Genomic DNA, 8,743 nt, shown 5'->3' on the forward strand with positions numbered 1-8,743 from the left:
CATGACCTAAATAACATATGGAAATACTAACTACTCCCAAATCAAATCAAACTTAAATCAACCAGCTGAAAATTGGACGCTACGAACAAAACTGAAACAAGAGAAAGATGTTGGGGGAAGCCCCATGTACGGAACCCTCACACACCTCACGCGAAAAAAAGGAAGAAAACATAGAAAACTGAAACGATCAAAAGCCAATGCTATTTTCAACCAGAAATTGGATGATATGGGACGAGGGAAAAGCTCAATTCATCGGATCATTTTGGAGAGCTACAACCGCGAGTTTTAGCAGTTTGGCGACCAGTTGCTAACAATCATCTTCTCTAGGACTACCCACTAATCTCTATCTCTATCTCTATTACTAAAAATACTCTAACCTGATTTTTTTTTCTTCGTCATTCGTTCGTTCGTTCGTCCGCGCTCCCCCCCCCCCCCCCCCCCCCCCCCCAGGCTTCGTTCGTTCGTCGTCCCCCCGCACGCCCCACCTCCCACCCTCCGCATCGCGAGCTGAGCGGTTCCCAGATCTCCTGCCTCCTCTCGATCTCGTTGCTCCACCCTCCCACCGCCCACGGCGCTCCCTTCTCTCGATCTCGCCTGCCTCCTCCTCCTCCTCCTCGATCTCGCCGCTCCGCCCTCCCACCGCCGACACCGCTCCCCTCTCCCCTTACCCTACGCTGCCCTGTCTGCATCCTGCCCAAGCCACGGCGACCCCGGCTGCGGCGGCTCCGAGGTGCAGGAGGTCGCGGCCTGCGCGCCGCTCCGCCATCCTCACAGCCGCTCCGCTCGGGCAGGCGTTTCCTTCTCCGGTGCCGCCGCCGCTCCGCTCGGACTCTGCTCGTCCGCTCAAGCCGCCGATCCATCCCCGGAGTTTCCTTCCACGGCGTCGCCGCCGCTTGGATCGGGCTCACACCTTCCCTGGCGTCGCCGATCCGAGTGTTCCCCGCTGCCCTGCATCGGCGGCCACTCCGCTCGGGCCGCCACACAACAACCGCGCCACGCCGCCGCCAATCAGAGCTGCTATTGTGCCCGCCGAGCAGAGCCGCCGCAGCCACACACGGTACCCCTTTGTTCCCCCGATCCGATCGCTCACCGATGGCGGCCGGATCCAACCCCAGCCGCACATTCATTCCTCCCTCCTCTCGCAAGTTCTCACCCCTACGTCCCGGAGCTGACTCATCCCCGTCATTACGAGGTAGCGCACGCAGAGGATAGGGCTGGTCCTTAGTGCGGAGAGGATGGGGGGCGGCCACCATCCTGGCCCTCTATCATCGACAAAGCTCCTGTCCTTCCCCAGCGAGGTGGTTCTGATATCTAATGCAAATTGATTTCCCGATCATTGGTTTGTGCACCTTGTGTTTTGTTAAAATGCTTACATGTTTAGTCTCAACCACAGATGGGATCATGGAGGCTCGATCTGAAAGTTGTAGAGATGCACGGGTCATCGCCAAGCAGGAGAGTTAGTTGTTAGATGCATAGCCGCAAGCAGCTCCCACCCTCTACAAAAACAAAACACTAGGTGATACATCTTTCTTCTCTTTTAGCTAGCTGCTCGCGGTTCGCTGGAATAACTGAACATGCACTCGTATAGGTAGTTGCTGGGGCTAAGAACGTGGCAGAGCGTTCATGAATCAAGAAGAGAGGAAATGTTTTTGGATGCTAATACTGGTGGAGATAGTTGGGTCTCTATAAATTACTGAGAATTTTAAAATGTAACTATATCTATGACCTTATTGAGTGCAGTTCTTTCTGAAGTGACTGCAACGAATTCTTGCGTCTGGTAAGGAACCACAAGGATCTATATATATAATTTGGTAGTAGCAACTAGCAAGTACTATTAGCTTACTCATTGGAATATGATTTTTTTTTGCCTACTTTTTCTTATTCAATCGTGCAAATTTGCAATGCATGATTTGTCCAGGCCGAGCTGTAGGCTTTGTTGCTTCCCCGTGCTGATCATGCTCCTCCTATCCAATGGTAGGCAATGCCCTTCCTTCGCTTCTCATACCATGTTGTTCTGATTCCCTGGAATAACTAAATATGCACTCCTTCTGGACAGTGTCTGCTGCTATGCTTGCATTGCGGAGGCCGGAGGGGGCTGTTATTTAACTTATTATTAGGATGTTCCTGCAAGCTCATTTTAGTTAGGCAGGATATTGTTCTCTCTGATCATGTACGTGCTAATCCATAGATTCTATAATTTTGTTCTTAGTCTCTGCACTTTCCTTTGAGTCTTTGAGTTAATGAATTTACAAGAGGCAATTCTTCAGGGTCTGTTCTATTTCCATCACCATGCTTAGTCATGTTCCTTCTTAAAGAACTCAATTTTCTTCTTGGCAGCTTTCTTTGTGAAAAAACTCAGAGGTGATTACAATAGAGCAATAACCATATGTTGATAGTTTAGTAATTTATTTGCATGCCAAAGATGCAGATTAAAGTGTTGATACATGTGTTCTTCCAACTTCCTCTGTTTAGTCTGTCGTAAATTTTGTCCAAGCCATGCATAGTTTATTTATACAAGACAACAAGAATAGAAAATTTACATCTGTACCGTGGCTTGGGATCAGATTCAGCAGCCCTGCTTCACAAATCCATAAAATCTTTAGTTTATTTTATTTTATGAGCCTTTCATGTTTCATGTTCTATTTCCATCTGCCCACTTAGTTTTTGCACTTTTTCATGCAAAATAGGTTCCTAGGATTCCTGTAGGCCAATGCTCGCCACTCGTGTACAATGAGGTACAGTGCGAGATTTTCAAAATTCCAGTGCCTGGAGAGCTTGTACTGTGAGTTGCTGACTAGAAAATTAAGAGATCTAAGCTATATAATGTAGGGACCTGTGATCAAATAGGTATAAATATGTTAATTAGTTGGATCTGTCTCTTAACTTAGGTTTTGCTTGTTATTTTCAGTAGATTAAGTTTAGCTATGAGCCAATAACTACTAAATTAAAAACACCGAGCTCAAACTCATGGTTTTTTGTGGGAATTTATTAATTGCTATCTTTAAGTATGGTAATTTTAAGTTGTGCTTTGTATTATGTATTACCTACTCGATCCAGGAACTATTACCTTCCCTATTAGTACTTATATATGCCTATTTAATGTGCGTGTATATGTACAAATAAATTATATGGCTAAGCAGGAATGCAAGATTATAGTAATATACCAATATTGCCTTTCAGTGTGCAATCTGACAATTTTTTTTTCTTGTCCATGATAGTATGAATATTACTCTTGCAGAAAAATTGGAGTTGGTGCTCTAATCATGCGGAATTTGTTGTAGTTTTAGTATGCGAGAATTTGGAGCTATCATGCAGTGACTACTTCTGTAGCTTGCTTGCGACCAAGTCTGCAGCTGTGGGCTGTGTTGGTGTTTCAGGATTCAAAATATGCATACTAGATGACCTGCAATAGATAAGTCAACTTTTTTCTACATATGCTAAATGAATGAATGATTTTAGAAATTAGAAGTTTCCATGATGAGTCGTGAAAGTGCTGATGCCTTGCCTTAGTTAACTTTGACCATGCTTCCTCAAGACCAAATGATGTTTATACTGATTCAGAGGATGATTGACAATTCTGTAGGTTTGCAGCAATGAGAAACAGAGGCCGACCTCGCCATGATCCTCCATGCACTGCCATTGCATCTCCGGCATGAGTTGAGGGGGAGGGCGCTGCTGCCTTGGAGGCTAGACAATCAGGAGAGTGCGGTGATAACCATGCATAGATGGGCACATGCTGGGTACGGCGGGAGCCAAGGAGTTGATGGTTTGATGCCATCCAAAGTGCCATAAAACAATACTATACAAACCATTGATAATTCCTGTGATGTATGTATATAAGACCGATTTCCTGTTCCTTTTTCTTTTTTTTATCTCTTTAATTCATCGTCATATATAGACATTTCATTTGTTTTTAGTGGTTCTTCTATGCGGTTAAAGTTGGTGCTTGTTTGACACTATTATCTAAAGAATTTGATGCTTGTTATGACACTATTATGTAAAATATTGATGTTTCTGAATCTAAATTTGCCTCAAAACATCAAGTTGCTAAGATGAACGCCACATGTTGCCTAAATTTTATGTATTGCTCTAAATTATTTTTACGCCCCGTTGCTACGTACGGGCATGAATCTAATGTAGTCCAAAACATTTTTACACCTCCTCCATTTTACTGGATCAAAGGCCCAGCCCAGCCCAACTCCAACCGGCCTCCACACGTCGCTGGCCCCGTCCGAACGTCATCCGCAAGATCACGTCTATGCGTGTCCATCCTTGAGACCGCTGCCGCCTGCATCTCGCCATCTCCTCTCTAGCGGTATCGACTCTCTCGACTTGGCCTCGACGGACGGTGGTTCCCGGCCTCCCGGCTGCCACGCGCCACGCCCTGCGGCTGCGGTCGTCCCCCGCCCCCTGCTAGCGGTGCCACACCAGCGGGGCGACCCAGTCTCGCCCCCGGCCTGCCAGCCCCATGGGCTTGATGCGGCGCCGGCGCCTGGGAACTCGGCAGCTCGCGACTTTCCCATCTCGGAAAAGCTATATATGTCACACGCACGACAAAACAGCCCACCATCTGAAGCAGCCCATGTAGCTTTTAGCCCACGCGAGTCTGTTAGCTAATCTTCGTCTTTTAGAAAAAGTTTTTTTTGGCTCTCTCAACTTTGGTCCAATTTGCTTTAGCTCTCTGGACAACAAAACCATCCGTTCAGCCTCCTTAGACTCGCAAAACCGTTCACATAACCTCCCTGAGTGGTTTGAGGGTGAGGTGGCAGCAGTTTTTTTTCTTTTTCTTTTCTTTTTTTCTTTTGACTAAATCTTTGAAAAATCATAGTAAATCACAAAAAAATTAGAAAAGGGAAAATCCAATTTTTTATGATAAAATTCAAATTTTTTGAACTCCACATAAGCAGATCTACGCATTGAAGATATTATATAGTATAATTTAGTACAAATGTTTTTATGTAATTAATTTATAGTTATAGTCTCCGTCGTCCAATTACAATGAAATTTTTATGGTGGTATAATTATTATATGATTGAGATGTAGTAAAAATTTTATGATTATCGGATCATGTATGACTGAGTTATTGATTTATTTAGGTTTATCTATAGATTAGTCTAGATTTATCTAAGTTTATATAGATAAATCTATAGCTCAGTCAAACATGATCCAATAATTATAAGATTTGTACTATAGCTCAATTATATAATGATTAGCCCACCATAAAAAATTTATCATAATTGGACAATAGAAATTGTAGATATAAATTAATTACAGAAAAGCATATATCTAAAACTATAGAAAAAATTTGTACAAAAGCATATCATATAATATCTTCATTGCATAGATCTACTTACGTCGAGTTCAACAAAATTATATTTTCCCTTTTATGATTTTTTTGATTTACTGTGATTTTTTAAAGATTGAGTCAAAATAAAAAAGAAAAAGAAGAAGAAAAACCGCTGCCACCTCACCCTCAAACCGTTCAGGGAGCTTATGTGAACGGTTTTGTGAGTCTAAGGAGGCTAAATGGACGATTTTGTTGTCCAGAGAGGTAAAGCAGATTCGGCCCAAAGTTGAGGGAGCCAAAAAGGACTTTTCTTCGTCTTTTTATGTGTATGGAGGAACGGGTCTGATTGCGGCCTATTTGTAAGTTTTTTGTTTTCATTTTTTCATTTTCATTTTCTTTTTTTAGTTTTACCTTGTGTCTTATTTTTATCATTTTTAATTTATTTTCTATTTTTATCTCTTAATTTTTATTTACTTTCCTCTCTTAGTTTTATTTTTCTTAATTCTCGTACTCCCTGTTATTCAATTTATTTATCCATTAGTTTTTTTGTAGATAGTTATATTTTGTCTTGTATTTATAATATAATAGTTCGAGATGTATAATTTATTTGTTCGTTCTGTAGATTAAATTGTTCTACCATGTTGATTCATTTGTTCGTGATATTTAATGTTTTGTTCATTCTACAATATTATTTGTTCTTTATGTGTAAACTTTTTGTTCATAAAAATAATTATTTATTCGCGTTGTTTGAAATATTTGTTCTCAATAGCTGAAACTAATTATTTAATATTAAAAGTATTTTTTATAAACATCGTGCAAATATAGGCAAGAGTGATCTTGTTTTGAAGATCTCATCATAACAATGATAATGATGTAATCAAAATTTATTTTGGATACATATTTTAAGATTTATAGACTTTTTAAGTTTGAAACCCCTTTGCATGTTGCTATGTCATCAATTTCTTGTAAGAGTACTACTCATAATGCTATTTTTTTCATCAGGCCAAACAACAATGGCACTCCGCATCCCCTTCAGGCGATGGTTCCGAGAATCATCACCTGAAGCGATGCATAGTCACGCCTTTCCCGTCTTGCAGACGACGACTCGCCCAGTCGCTCTAGCCCCCTGCGCCCTAGCCGATCGGCCAGCCAAGTGGGGCTTGTGCAGACTGCAGTTTTGTGCTCACTGCTCCTCTACAGGTTAGGGTCTCCAAGCAATTGATTTTTTTTCCATTTTAGAATTCAGATTTGTGTAGAAATTGAGACTAGGATATAGTAGTAGTAATGAATTAGTAGTAGAGCAATTTAGTGATTTAGTTATTGGTCGTTATCTCGGGTCGGGTCGTTACAACGATGGCTTCAGCGAGCTAGCCTTCGGCATCACCACAGGATGCTAGTCACCCTTTCCGACGTGTGTACGACTGGCTGGGGCTCGACAAGCTGCCGGCGTGGCTCAAATTTGAGCGTATAACTTTAAAATAAACAAAAGGCCCCATTACATATATAAAGATGCAAAAACAATTCAATGCTGAATCTACAATTGTCGGCACCCACCCGAACTCCCGGTCGAACCGACCCACGTGGCAGCCCCACGCCCACCTAATTTATCTCTTCCCCACCCGACCAGCGCTCTCTCTCGGTCTCCCTTCCTCTTCTTTCTCTTCTTCTTTTCCCCTTCCGTTTGTTTGAGAGCTCGGCCGCCGGGCAGCTCGATCCGTATCCACCGGATCTTAAGCGCGCACGGCACAGCGGAGGACAGAGTTCGAGCTTTGCTTCGCCGGTGGAAGGTCGCCACCCCGGATTGGAACCGAATCTCGTGAGGGAAGCCGCTTCTCCCATAGCGCTTTGCTTCTCTTCTCCTTTTTTTCTTTCTTTCTCCGGATCCGACTCCTGGGGGCGCAGCGAGCGGTGCGGTGGCGAGCTCCGTGCCCACAGGGGAGCGGCGCGGCGGGGAGGCGCACCGCCAGCGGTGATGCACTGTAGGCCCGAGGCGGGGCGCCTCGTCTAGGTAAGTGGGGATTTTTTCTTATATTTTTTTACAAATTTTTTTCATCTGATTTTCTCTTTGTTTTGGAAGCATAAAATTTTTACCCGAGCTTTTCTTTCGTTTTGGATGCAAAAAATTTTATCCAAGCTTTTTTGTTTTGAATATAAAAGTTTTCTCATCAATTTTTTAAGTTTATTTCTTAAAATTTTTCTCATCAATTTTTTTTTTTCAGTTCCTCAATTTTTCCCTTGAAAAGTTTTTCAATTTTTTTTTTATCACAAAACGACAAAAAAGTTACTAAAAAAGAAAAAAAAACGGTCGGAAAATCGACTGTATGGACCAAAACTTATGGTCGCCCGTAAACTAGCGTGCCCCAAAAAACAAGGTGCTAAAACTTCCAAGCCGGTTATAAGGGAAAAAAAGTAGAAAATTACTCGAGTAGCATTTAGTAATTCCTTTTCCGCTTTCTTTTCTTTTTCCAGTCGAATTTTTTACAGAAATACACGAAAACGCCTTGTCACATTAATAAAATTGAATTAAATAGTGATTAATCCGAAATTATTTTTAAAAAATTACGAGCGTCCACTGTTATTATACTCAATATGAATAAAAATGGTCTTTCCGTTTTCTTTTCTTAAGACTAGTATTTTATTGGCTCATGTGTACACGAGCAAATATAACACTCAGTACTAAACTAGTACTGTCAGAATAATGAGGAGCAGCAAACAACAAACCTACGCCACACAATCTGTCTTGCTCGGGTCATCGGGTGTCGCCCTCTTGATCGTTGGGCGCGCAGCCGCGCCTTTGCGTGATGCTTGCCGCCGCTGCCCACTTGGCCACTTGCCAATTTTCAATCTCTCTCCCCAAACCCCAGCCTGCCTTTCCATACCATCTCATTCTCATTGGCCTCGTATGGTTCGCGCTAAGATTTTAGCGTGCTAATAAATAATAATATTTTGACCGTTAATTACGATGTCAAACAAAGACAATTTACAAAATTAACCCAAGAACTCCCGCGCTAGTGACCTTGAAGAATCTAATACGGTCTTTGACCGCGCGAGTAGAGGATTGTTACTGTAGCATCACTGTAGCCAATCATCGATTAATTACTGCCATTAGATTCGTCGCGAAAAGTTACACCCATCTCTAAAAAAGTTTTACAAATAGACTTCATTTAATACACCATGCATGTGAGATTATCTTCTCGGGAATCATGCGCGCTAGAATTATGGAATAGCCAAACAAGGCCATTGTATTCCCCGTTTCTACTTTAGGCAAGAAAGATCTGGAGCGATTTGCGCCAGGGCTCCCACTAATGATTGCGTCCAAACCACACCGCTCACTCGTCAGCCGTCAGTGATCACGCTCTTTTGGCGCCATAAACAAATCTCGCGGCTCCCACTAATCATCTGACCAAGCAATTTGGATTTTGAGGTAGAGATCTGTAATTGTGGAGTAATAAGTAG

General features: G+C 42.5%; 1 long non-coding RNA gene across 6 annotated transcripts; it reads left to right on the forward strand.

The window, feature by feature from the left end:
- The first annotated feature begins 446 nt into the window (after positions 1-446).
- Positions 447-4,003, forward strand: LOC120673737. Of its 6 annotated transcripts, none has more exons than XR_005674819.1 (6): positions 447-1,298; positions 1,394-1,516; positions 1,589-1,777; positions 1,919-1,974; positions 2,057-2,735; positions 3,239-4,003. It is a non-coding gene; the product is annotated as an uncharacterized LOC120673737 (long non-coding RNA). The 6 variants fall into 6 exon arrangements; XR_005674820.1 differs by having other exon boundaries at positions 2,057-2,170; positions 2,688-4,003; XR_005674822.1 differs by having other exon boundaries at positions 2,057-2,170.
- The last annotated feature ends 4,740 nt before the right edge of the window (positions 4,004-8,743 follow it).

This window comes from Panicum virgatum, chromosome 5N (assembly GCF_016808335.1).
Source record: "Panicum virgatum strain AP13 chromosome 5N, P.virgatum_v5, whole genome shotgun sequence".
Lineage (NCBI taxonomy): Eukaryota > Viridiplantae > Streptophyta > Magnoliopsida > Poales > Poaceae > Panicum > Panicum virgatum.